The 13369-nt window shown below is 40.5% G+C and overlaps 2 protein-coding genes across 2 annotated transcripts in view; one reads left to right on the plus strand and one right to left on the minus strand.

The window, feature by feature from the left end:
* The window catches only part of LOC147999204 (disks large homolog 5-like), an 81511-nt gene extending 72782 nt beyond the window's left edge, over positions 1–8729 (minus strand). The window contains exon 1 of the transcript XR_015643904.1: positions 8100–8729. The gene's annotated coding sequence lies outside the window, so the exon portion shown is untranslated. The remainder of the gene's footprint in view (positions 1–8099) is intronic.
* The window catches only part of LOC147999200 (disks large homolog 5-like), a 202808-nt gene that overhangs the window by 164051 nt on the left and 25388 nt on the right, over positions 1–13369 (plus strand). The window lies entirely within an intron of this gene.

Here is a 13369-nt window from a genome sequence, read left to right on the forward strand (position 1 = left end):
TCTTCCAGGAGAAAGCAACCAGCTCTCCCTTTGAAACAGTGTTGGCTCCCACATGACCTAGTTCTGTCATTGGAGAAGATTTTCTGCAGCTTAATTGCCCAGTCAGAGTAGGACTACATCCTTGATCCATGCTCATTTCCACAACAAAAAGTCCTCCTCCACAACCCAGGCCTTGAGGTGAACCCAGGTCTTTCCAGGACCAACAGACCTGAGAGAACAGAGGGCAGCCCAGGGGAGAGAAGAGACCAGAATGATTTTAAGCTGGAGAAAACTCCCATACTAGCCATTTAACAACTTTTGTCCAGACCGTGGACTGCAGAATCTTAAGATAACATTTTTCTGATATCAGCTGATAAGTGAAGCTGCAGTCCAACCTGGGTGGGATCATCCCAGGCAGGGAGGGGATCTGACTCTGCAGGCCTGGCCACCCTCTGTGGTCTCCTGAAAATAATTATTGGTCAGCTGTTAATCTGAAGTGAGAGTAGGTTTTTGCTAACACAAACAGATGAGATTTCAAGTTTCACACACTATGTTAAAGACACACATTTACACTCGGGGATTTGAACTTACTTCTGTAGAAGTGACGGTAGGCCAACAGAGTGAAAGCATTCTTGCCTTTAGCATTCTGTCTGTATCAGAGACTACAGGGACTGGCTTCCTGGACAGATATGTCCAAGGAGACAGACATTGTAATGGGGGGGGGTTGAGGTAAGAAATATCCTGGGGACAGTGATTTCAGATTGTGCCTTTAGCCAGGAATGTCTGTGTCATTAAGGCAAGCAGCCTTGGGCCTGCTAAAACTTGTCACTACTACAGGGCATCTGGTCCAGGTCCTTCTGAGACGAAGGCCTCTCTTTATAAAAGAAAAAAAAAGTTTATTGAGTAATGTTGCTCAACCTGTGTGTCATGACCCCTTCTAGGAGAGTGTATGTCAGATACCTTGCATATCAGATACTTAGCATGCTATGACATATAAGAGTAGCAATATTAGTTATGAAGTAGCAATGGAATAATTTCCTGGTGGAAGCCATCACAGCATGAAGAGCTGTATTAAAGGGTTGTACCACTAGGAGTGTTTTGAGCCACTGCCATAGAAGCTGACAGATGGGAACAGACTCCTCAGATGAGTAGAGACCCATGGCAAGGGATACTGTGTCACACCCTAGAACCCAGAGATAGAATCTATCCCAGGAGTCTGTGGGTCACCTTGTCTTAAATTCTCCCAGGGTCAAGAATAGCATTGATCATCTCAGCAGAGTCAGCTTGCACAGCCCACATCAGGCCCATGGCTTCCCTTTACAGAGAAGGATGTGGGTCTGAGTGACAGACAGTGAGACTGAGGGGACCCTGGTACTCATTTGCTTTGAGCTGTGGTTTCTTCACCTGTAAAATGGACGTGTTTCTGCTGAATTGGGTTGTTGTGGAGATTAACAGAACATACAACCTGCTCAGCGTCTGCCTGGCATGGACACCTGCTGGTTAAATGGAAGCTGTCGATGGTGATGCATTTAAAAGTAGAATCTCTAGCCCGATACTGTTAGATGTAGGTGTTGTAAGCATTTTGTGATTCTAAGACAGCCTCGCATTAAAACAGAAGGCTCTTTTTTTAATTTTTTAAAAAATGAATCAGGTATAAAATGCCAATATGAAATAATCATACTCAGAATTGAGCTAATTCCTGTGAAGTCATTTAGTTTTTCATTTTCTGCTTCTATTTTCAAGGCATCTAGAGTAGAACTATCTGAGATCCTAAGGCCTTCTATTATGGTGCTACCCATTCATTCCTCTCTCCTTGAGGACTTCTCAGGTGACTTAAGAAAACCTGATTTCTTTTCAGATTGTCCCCAGCTGGTGTGATCTCTCTGTCCATGGCCCTTGCCAAAAGCTGCAGAGCCAATGTGTTGTTTTACAACACAAAATTCCAGACGTTAATTTTTACCAATGAAGTCGCAGGAGTCAGATACAGAAGTCAACTCCCAACTGTCCTTCCTAATTCACTGACCTCCCAGAAGAGCATTCCTGTTCCCTCTGCACACTTTCTAAAAATCCTTCAACTCAAAGACTTTCCATTGGTTTAGTTATCTTCATTTCCTTTCAAGTCCTTCCTTGACCATCTCTGAACCTAAGTGCAGTTTTAACTTTGCAATAAAGGTGTGTGGTAGGTTAGCCTTACCAAATTAGAGTCCATGTTTGCATCAAACAACCAACCCTCGTGTTAAATGTCTGTGCCATGGCGATGCTATACCACACAATAGTTTATCGGTAAATAATACATTCTTGGAGATCACAGTGTGATCAAATATTTTGTAACATAATTAGTAATTTTTGGTCTATTATATAAATTAAGTTCTTTGACAAGGATTCTGTTGATATCTGTCATATCTGAGTGCATCATCATAGGAAAACCAAGGAATATCAAACCTGGGCTTTTGAAACTGTTGCACATGGCCAACTGGGAACCAAAACCACCCAGGAGACTACTGATACTTGACACACATAAATTAACCTACCTATTTTCATATAGTTTATGTCAAGAGGTCACCATTCCTAACCATGTCTCATTATCCAACCTGCTACTAAATGGAAGAGTTGGCATCAAGGAGGTCACCCCACAAAACACAAAACACCCATCTCAGATAAACATGTATGGTTTATTGAATCCAAAACATCCATGAATTTCAGGACACAATTAAAAGTCCAAATCTAAGGATAATAGATATAGAACAGAATTAAGATTTCCAGTTCATAGGTCCAGTAAACATCTTCAATAAATTATAGCAGAAAACTTCCATAAGGTAAGGAAGAAAATGCCATAACTGTACAAGAGGCCTACAGAAGGCTAAATGAATTGTACCAGAAAAAACTCTGCCATTCACATAATAATTAAAACACTAAATACGCAGATCAAAGAAAGAACTTTAAAAGGGGTAGGGTATAAATAACCAGTAATAAATAAATTCAGACCTATCTGAATTACACCAGACTTCTCAACAGAGACTCCAAAAGCCAGAAAAATTTGGGCAGATGTATTGCAGACCCAGACTCCTATACCCAGCATAATTCTCAATCACCATAAATAGAGAAACCAAGATATTTCACAACAAAACCAAATTTAAACAATATTTTTCTTTAAGAGAGCACAACAGAGGATAATATGAGGAAAACCCCAAGAAAATGAGCTAAACTATACACAAGAAAAACCAAGAAATTAATCAACTCAATAATTTCAAAAAAGGGAAGCAAACAAACATGATTTCACCTATAACCAGAAAAAAGAGGAGAAAGCAGAAACCATTTGTCTTTAATATCTAACCAGATCCTCTGTCACCAGTCCCGCAGCTCCTAGGGACCAAACTGCCAGCCAAAGTATATACAAGGATGGCTCTATGGTTCTAGGTAACTGTGTAGAAGAGGACTGACTTAAGTGGCATCATGGGGTGGGAGGCCATTGACTACCCTGAGGCCTATTGCCCCACCAAAAGGAGATCCTAGAGGTGTGAGATGGGGATGGATATGTGTAGGTGGGGGAACACTGTCACATAGGCAAAGCTGAGCAGAAATGGGATGTAAGATTTGATGAGGGGAGTCAGGAAAGCGGGACAACATTTGAAATATACATAAATAAAAAAACTAATGATTAAAAAATAGCCAAAAATAAAATAAAGTAAAAGGTAAAAGAAAAATTAAAACAAAACAAAGCAAAAGAAATCCTTGTGGTGGAGTGGCCTAATTCTGCTTGTATTTTACTGCTAATTTGTAGAACTCAAGACTGGTTAATCCAAAAAAAACCTGACCCTGCTCCCAGTTAACTGTGTTTATAAAGAAGCCACCAGCCAACAGCTGCACAGCCAAGAGATGGGGGAGGGGAGCTTTGAGGGCTTTGCTAGAGAGGATCATGAGGAGGGAAGAAGGAAGAAGAAGCTGCCAGAGAATAAAGGAAGAACGTGTGTGATGGAGAGGAGAGAGGAAGAGGACAGCAGCCATGGTTAAGGGAGAGGAGCACCTGGTCCTGCGGGCTGTCCAAGGGGAACAAAGAGCAGCCAATATGCTACACAGTCAGTAAGAGTTGAGCGTTATTGTTTGGAAAGTAGATCTGATACCATGGAGGGCAGGCAGCTGCACAGCTACTGTGCTGACGAATGCACACTAAAAATAAATTTAACAAAATATGTATAACCAGTAAGACAGCTCTGTAGAGGATCCTAAAAGGAATACTTTAGTTTGAAGGGAAGCATAAAATACCAGAGGACACAGGAAATAATGTAACAAAACTATGACAGTCAATCAAAAGAGGCCAATAAAAACCACAAAAATTAACAAAATGACAAAATTTAATACATGTCACTAAACTCAATTCCCCAGTAAACAGACATACATTTAGCCAGAAACAGGATCACCATCATGAGAGATGTAGAGGATATACTAGGGAAACAGACCTAAGACACAGGTCCCTATAGCAATTCTATGCAGTTTCTCTATCTAGCTGACAGAATAGATTTCAAACCAATCCTGTCCACAACATGTAAGGACATTCACTTCATACTTTGCAATTATCAAAAGATACCACAACTCTAAATAAATACATATTAAACACAAGCTTCCTAATTTTAAAAGTACATACTATCAGATAGATATGAAACTACAGATTAGCTATAACAGTGGTTGTAATTGGTTTTAATAGTCCATTCTGACCAGTTGACAGATCACATGCAAATAAACAAAAGAGGATGAGCAGAATTCAGTGACATCATCAGTCAAATGGACCTAACAAACTACACAGAACTATACATATATTTTCTATCAGCCTGTGCTTCTGTCTCCAAAATTGACTACGGGTTAGGACACAGAACAACCCTCAGGAAAGATAAGAAGGTTGAAGTAGTGTCGTGCATTCTATCTGAGCACAAAGGAATCAAACTGATATCACACAATTGAAAGTACAGTCAGTGCACACACTCATGGAAAGTCAGCAACACAAACAACACACTACTGAAAGGGCCAAGGGAGAAATCCATAAGGAAAAATTAAAATTCCTAGAAACGAATGACAATAAAAACACAAGCACCACAAATCTCTGTGATACAACATAGTTTTAGGATTTATGTTGCAATCAGCAAAGCCACGGGAGTGGACCCATCTAATCCCTTTGTCATTCATCAGAAGTAGCAAATTTGGCGTGCGCTCTTTTTGGTTTATGCCGTGAATTTACTCACCACATTCCCAATTTCCCATTGCAATGATAACATTTACTTTTGGCATTACACATTGGATGTGTATAATTTGCCTTTTGATTTTGTAGGGGGAATAATTAAGGGACTGCCTGGAGTATCATAAAGCACTGTGGATAAACTGTACAGAGACCGAAAGACTACAGGAGTCTTGGAAGCTGAGCTAATGTATTTTTTTATTATGATATGTTTAAGAACCTATGAGGAATTGGGAGTGGAATATGGTGATCTGAATGATAATGGCCCCCATAAACTCATATATAGGAATGATTATTCCTGGTTTGTGGAAATGTTCGGTAAGAATTATAAGATATCGATTTGTTGGAGGAATGTTATGGGATTGGGCATTGAGGTTTCCAAATTCAATACCATTTATAGTTAACAGTCACTTTCTGTGTCCAACTTGCAGATAAGATGTAAGATCTCAGCCAGTTCTTTAGAAACATGGTGTCCTACCTGCTGCCATGTACCCCAGCATAATAATCAAAGACTCATGATCTTGAAACTGTAAGCTGCAATAAACTTTCTTCTATAAGTTCCCTTGCTCATGGTGTCTCTTTGCAACATAGAAAAGAAAATAAGATTGGAAGGAACATTTAAGTGAAAAATTTCTCAATAAAATACTGACAAATAAAATTCAGGAAAATACCAAAAGTATCAGGTACCATGATGACGCTGGCTTGATTCCAGAGGTACAAGAATGTTTCAACAAATACAAATGAATAAACAATTTACCACATAAAACCAAGAACAGGAAACACATGATCACTGCACTAGAGGCAGACAATTTCTTTAGCAAAATCACACAGCGATTCAAGAAAAAGTCCTGCAGAAGCTGAGATATGGAGAAGACATAACTTCACAATACAAAGGCAATATACAAGGCCAACAGCATCCTAACTGGAGAAAAATCTTAATGCATTTCCACTAAAATCAGGTATAAGTCACAGATGTTCAATGCTGAACTTCATGGGAATGAAAAAAAAATCTCAGAACTCACATGAAAGCACAACTGAGCAGGGCAGTCAGACACTGCTAACTAATAAGACAGTAAAGCACTGCGGGAGGCATCACCTTTAATGATTTCACCTTCATTTTGGGGAATAGTAAAAAAGAAAAACCAGCATGTTAATATCATGAGAGCAGACACAGTGCCTAATGGAATAAAATTGAAGAGCCTGATATTGGCCTATGTTCTTATCAGCATTTGGGTTTTGAGAAAAAGGAAAACAAACAAACAAAACAAAAAACTCACAACCCCCCCTCCCACCACCACACACAAGTGCAGTTTTCAACCTGTGGGTTGCAAGCCCTTCAGGGAACAACCACATATGAGACATACTTTATACATGCTATTTACATTACAATTCAAACAGTAGCCACCTTATATTTATGACTTAGCAATGAAATAATTTGGTAGTTGGGGTTGGTTACCACAATGTGAAGAACTGTATTCCTTGAGTTGTTCTTGGTCATAGTATTTTTCTGCAGTAACAGAAATGTGACTGATATATAAACTGGTACCGAAGTGAGTGGAGATGTTTGTGAGGAATCTCTTGATTTTTTGGAGGAGGGTGGGAGACTTTGGATTGGGAAAACTGTTGTATTATTTAAGGAGATCTTAACAGTTCTTTTAGTTTGCCACATGGGAGACATAAGTATTGTGAGTCTGTGCAAAATAGAGCCTCTCTGATGAAACTTCAAAGGATGGCAGGAACTCAATTGGTGACTGGCTTAGAAGCAATTGATATAATTTTGGCAAACAATCTGTCTCTTTTCTGCCTGGTTACTAAGAAGTGACCTGAAGATAAATAAAAAGCTAATTGACTAATTGTTTTGAGCAAACTTCAAGGGGTAGATATCCGGTGACCTTCCTCATATGGTAGGAATGTGTGTTTGTATTTTTCATTGTTAATGTAGCCAGGACTTCAGTTAATCCTGCCACATTCAGGGTCTGGACGCATAGGAAACTGCAAGATCTCCCAGGATTTGGAAAATGTCCCAATTGTTGAAAGGTCCCCAAAACATGTTGTCACCCCACACACATTGGGAAGCAACTTAAAGGAACATGACCCCCTCATTCTCAAGAGGAAGGGTGGGTGGGTGGTTATTTGTCTGCCGTGGGCTGTAGATGATTATTGTCAGTTAGGGGGTTGGTTGCAAGTTCTTACTGGCCATGGTCAGGGAGGAAACAGTAAAGCAGATTCGAATCAGGGATGTCTTTCTTCCTTTCTCTTTCTCTCCTCAATTCTCTGTCTAATGTTGTGGGAAATCAGGAGAAGGGACTAAAATGACAAAATCATAGATCACTGTATCTCTATTTATACTAGAAAGCAATACCAAGTCTCAAATATTTTAGGATGGCATGGATTTTTGAATGATGATAGAATTTAAAATTGTACTTGCATAAATGATTCAATTCATTTTTAAGATATAAGTATATGCAACTTATTCACAATGTGGTGTAAAATTCTAATTTTATAAAATTACTACTGCACACTGCCGTGGATAATTAAGGAATTCAAGCTAGTACTTTCCAACTATAAATAATCAGTTTTCCAGTCATGTTAGGTACTGCTTTAGTTAGGTACAGAAATAAGCTTTATTTAACTTCCTGTGTATGTTTTTAAAGTTAAGTAGGAAGTAAATCCCTTGGGGAAAAAAAGCCACATTTGTCCACTGAGATAGACATTATATACAAAGGTGGTTCTCAAATCCTTTAGAGATCTGAAGAATCTGCCATTTCAGATGTCCTAATAGTTAAAGGCTTTTCACAGTGGGAGAGACCTCAACTCCTGGTAGTGTCCCCAATCTATTCTGAAAAAGATGATGGGCTCTAAAGAACCATTGGGTGAAATACTACCCACTTACCTCTACTGCTGCCAGAAAGCTGTCCAGACTGTGCAGAAGTTGATCATGGGGAAGTCTGTGTCCCAGTTTTTGGAAAAAAAAAATAGGATAGTCCTTCAAGTGACCTGCTTCAAAGGATTGTTGTCAGAGCTCCTGGCCCAGTGAGTTGAAGGTGGATGCCACAGTGACACAGGAATATTTGCTGACTGACTCCCAGGGTAGCCAACAATTTCTGTCATTTCTTTAGATTTGGAAGCTGTTTGCTCTGAATTTCCTTTTATTCAGGCAACATTTCTCCTCCTCAGATCTTGGATGGGGTTGAAGATTAGATAGTTTAGTCTTAACCTTTTCTTGTTATGAGAATCAGAAAAACAAACTTGTTCACCATCGTGCAGAAATGTGACAGCCAGGAACCTGGACAGGAACAGGGTGGACATGGGAGGCTCAGAAAGCAGGGCTCTATGGACACTCCACAGCAGTATCAAAACTCCTGTGATAACCGCTCTGGCACCATAAGTCCTGAGAGAGGATGGGGATGCCAGGAGAGTGAGCGTGGTCTGCCCACTGCCTGGGACTTTTAAAAGCTTGTACCACCCCGAGCACATAGAAGAGCTTGAGCAGAAAGAGGCCGATGCCCAGAAGCCGCTGCTGTGGTAGGAGGCAGTTATGGCGGTTGGAGGTGGGGGTAGAGGTGGAGGAGGGATGGGAGAAGACCGAGGAGTTTCCCCAAAAGACAAGAACAGACATCATCCTTACTACTCCAGAACCCACGCCAATCCACCCCACCCCTAAAATGCCCAGTCCACTGCCAAACGTCCCCATGCCAAGTATTCACAGCTTCATCCCCACTGTGCTCATTTCTTATTTTTTTTAACTTCTTATTTATTCTCTGTGAACCTCACATCCTGCAGCTCAACTCCATTCATCTGCCCTCCCCTCAGGTCTGCACTCCACCCTTGCATCCTGCTCTAAATCAGAGCAAAAATAATCTTCGTGTAGAAGCTGAATAAAGAAAATTTGTACGCAAAAAATGTGTCAAATTTTAAGGATGAAAGACATAAACGCTTAAATTGTTTGGAATTAATGAAAGTACATTTGGTCTCAGAAGACTTATTATGGTTAATAAATGCAAGTTATGATAGATAAGGGATACAAAGCTTAAAAAGTGATAGAAAATGATTTAGGTACAAAATTTTAGACTAATATAATTTAGATAACGAAGTACCTTCTCCAATTTTGCAAAATACGAATGGACAGAATATTGTGACAGTAATTCTTACCTGATGCATCTCATAAGTTTTCTTATTTTATCTAGCTTATTAATGTTAAATTAAAGGTATTTCTTGGAGTAAAAGGGGAAATGCTGAGGTGACCTCCCTTTGTACTAAGGTGTGTCAACTTTCAATTGTTAGTTCTGTACTGGCAGTGAGCTAAGTGCTGGCAGGATTTCTCTTGTCATTTCTATGTCCCATCATCAGGTTTGCTATTTTGTGGATGTTTGTCCTTCTCCTCAGCTCAACACAAGCTAAGAGATGTATCAGGTGTTGTCTCACTGCCGATTGGATGTAATAAAGATCTGATGGCCAAGAGCTTCGTCAGGAAGTATGTGGGCAGAACTTCCGGGCATAGAGAGGGACATAGGCAGAGGCAAGCTGAAGCAGGAGATTCAGAGTAGACATGGGCAGGAAGAGATATGGAACAGACCACGGCAGAGGGGTAAAGAGCTAACCAGCAGGTGGGTCTCAATGGTAGAAGAATGGGGTTAATTTTTAGAGAAGATGAGGGACTGCCCAGTGAAAGGCCTAAGATTCAAACTATGTTCGAATTCTCCATGTCCCATTTACACCTCAGGCAACTCTGTGAAAATAGTACACAATACAGTATTAACATGGCTTTGAGCCTGTGGTTTGGTTACTTTTGGTCACTGTTCCTCAAGACTGCAGGAGAAGGAACAACACACAGGGCAAACACATGAAAACCATGTGCAGCTTAGAGTGGAAAAGATCACTAAGAAGTTTAATGTCACAGCAAATTCATGTGCTGAAGAGGAGGGTGACATAGTTAAGGAGATGAATGTTATTAACGATAAACCTCCTGCCTCTGTACTGTAGAGATGTGGAAGGTGTCCTCAAGGCAAGACTCTTACCAATTAAAGTTCCAACTTGGAAAAGGGAGCTCAATAGATTTCGTGCTCCTACAAAGCAAGTGCATAGGGAAGCTGCTGCAGTTGTCATCCAAGCAGGCAGCTGACAGTTCAGTGCACCTCATGTGGCACGGAATTTGGAGGAAAAAAGATTTTAAGATTCAGGATGACATGAACAGGACCAGGAGACTCTCGCATTTATGTTTTTATTATTTGAGGCTTGAATTAAATGATACTCATAGTCTGATGTTTTTTAGTTTTCTTTCATCACTTTATCTACATTTCCAATTTATCTCCCACTCCATGTTCCTCTACATGAGTCTCTCTTCTGTCCCCCACACCCTCTCCCTATGAGATTGCTCCTCCACCCACCAATTCACTCCCGCCTCAGAGGCCTAAGTTCCAATATCATGGTTCATGAAGCTTCCTCAGAAACAAGGTTCTCCCGTCCCAGTGATCCCAGATAAGCTAGTCCTCTGCTACATATCTACCTGGAGCCATGGGCACACACTGATTCTTTTATTAGTTACCTTAGTTAAGGTGTCTCTTCACCTTAATTCAGGCTTAAATTCACTTTGCATCCCAATTGCTGTCCTTTCTCTTGTTACTTCTCTCCCACAGTTCCTCCCCAATGTCCTCACACCATCTCCTCTGAGAGAGTAGAGGAATATCCCTCAGAGTGTGCCTCCACCAAGACACATCAAGTTTTTGTAGGGCTGGTGGACCTTCTCCCACTGAGGCCAGGGAAGACACCTGAGTTAGGGTATCAGATTTCACAGACAGGCAAACCTTTGGGGATAGCCTCGGCTCCAGTTACTTACAACAGTGTATGTAATACTGTATTAAACTTAGTAAGGTTTATTTACCTTCACCTAGCAACTCATCCTGAGAAACAGTGCTCTGGCCTGATGCTTTTGTTTTCAGCCCTATCTTCCTCTTTCTTCTGTGCTTACCACTGTAACACAGGAGAAGCTTCTAATATTAATGTTGCCAGATCTTTCCGGTCTTGGGGGATAATTCTATTCTGAGTTGTATATGGATTTAATATCTTCTTTACGTATGATGAATATATACTTCAGGAAAGGACTGCTTCCTTGTTTCTATTAAGATCTAATATGACGAAAGGATTCTGATTAATATTCCAGAATCGTAGGCCACCAGGTTGGTATGTCATCACTCACTGAAGTGAGGTTAATTGTATAACACCTTTTGGCCACCCACTTTCAATGTCATTATGTGGTATTGCCTTAGGCTCTTTTCTACATTCCCCTGCTTTTGGCTGAGTATATGTTTGAGGTCTCTCTGTGACTGTGCAAAGAAGTAAGAGCTAGGGCTGGGCCACAAAATAAGAAAGTACTTGTTCATCCAAAAACAAAAACAAAAAACAAACAAACAACCAAAAAAAGTTCTAGGGTAAAATATCGGTGCTAGTGCTGAACTGAACTGCCAGAGGTAATTTTTTTTAAAGTAAATAACACTATCTTGGGGCTGATAATATGAATCCAATATCCTGTAACATAAGTTTGCAATGTTGCCTGCAATTTATAAATCAAGTCTGACCACCATTTTGGTTCTTTCCAATCATGTCTGAGTGCATCATCATGGGAACCCCAAAGAAAATCAGAAATGGGTCCTTGAAGCTGATGCACAGGGCCAGTATAGACCTGAATATTACAGAGGACACCTTGACTCTTAACACAAGGGATCATTTCTCCATCCCTCTGGTCACATAATTTATGACAAGATGTCACCTTTCCTAACCTTAGCTTCTTTTCCTAAGTGCTGCTGACGGGAAGATTTGGTGTCAAGAGGTCTGGACTCAGACCACAGGAACACTGAATTCATTTAAATAGGTGTAGTTCATTGAATGCACACACCAATACAGTTCAACCAGAGCAACAGCTCACAACTGTGTACTGGACATTGCTAGGCCCAGCTCATTGCAAAATCCACATGGGCTAAAGCACAAGTGCTGGAAATGCTGCTGTCTATGGGCCCTGACTCGGGTCATTTTACACATAATTGTTCCTATTTTCCTTGAATCTAATGGGTACTATGTGAAGCTCATAGTTGGGGAACTTGTTAAGATTAACAAACCTCGTAACATACGGAACATAACAGGGTATGTGACCAGCACCACACAGTTCAATGTCAGGTTTTTTTGTTTTTTGTTAGTTTGTTTGTTGGCATCCATGATGTGGAGGCGTATTACAGAACAATAGGAAAGAGCTGGCTGCTGTGTAACAAATTTGCTGCTATTAAGGTAGGTACGGGAGCAAGACCTCAGCAACAGCCCTTAAGATGGGAAGGAGATGATGTGTTTGATACCTGAAAGGAGCTGCCTCAGCTGTGTTTCTCTGCCTGCTCAGTGCCCATTCACCATCACTCTGTCCCTGAAGAGGAAATCAAGGTCTGCCCCCTGCTGCCTGTGAGCCAGGACTAGGCACAGAAAGGCAAGGCCACAGCGCTGGTTTCCAATTCCTCAGTAATGCTGGATTTCCAATAATGTACTTGTATACACAAATACAGTGTGGTAAGTTACAATATATACTAATCATTTCTTACATAGGGCAACAGTTGACTGACTACAACTAATTCTATTTAAAAGAGAAAGAAACCTGGCTCTTGTGGAAATATACAAAGAAATATCTATGGTGGTGGGGAATGAATTCTGCCATGGACTGAACTCAGAAAAGAGGGGTTGGAAGAAAGATGCATGGTTAAATAGCCCACCAGGTTCACATTGTGTCAGCTTGATTTAATCTAAGGACAAAAAGTGGAGTATCTCTGATGGCTTTCTTTTAAACCCTTGAAAGGATCCCTGGGGACTGGCCTCAGTACTTCATACTTCTTGCTGGGGCAACAATGCTCAAGGAAGCTTGAGACTGTCATAGGCACAGTATTATGCTAGATATACAGAGTAGATAATACTAAGATGTTCAGATGGTGATATCCATTTATATATACTCTTAATGTGGACCTAAGAAAAGAGAGATCAAGGTCCTTACAATAGAAAGATCAGTTCCATTTTTTTCTACCATTCCAAACTGAACGACTGGTAGGGAGAGAATGGTAGATAATCGAGAATTGGTGGATGATGCTTTGAATGAAGTGTGGGTTTCTGGGCTGGTTTTAGACAGGATCTCAA

Source organism: Rattus norvegicus, chromosome 19 (assembly GCF_021556685.1).
Source record: "Rattus norvegicus strain SHRSP/BbbUtx chromosome 19, alternate assembly SHRSP_T2T, whole genome shotgun sequence".
Lineage (NCBI taxonomy): Eukaryota > Metazoa > Chordata > Mammalia > Rodentia > Muridae > Rattus > Rattus norvegicus.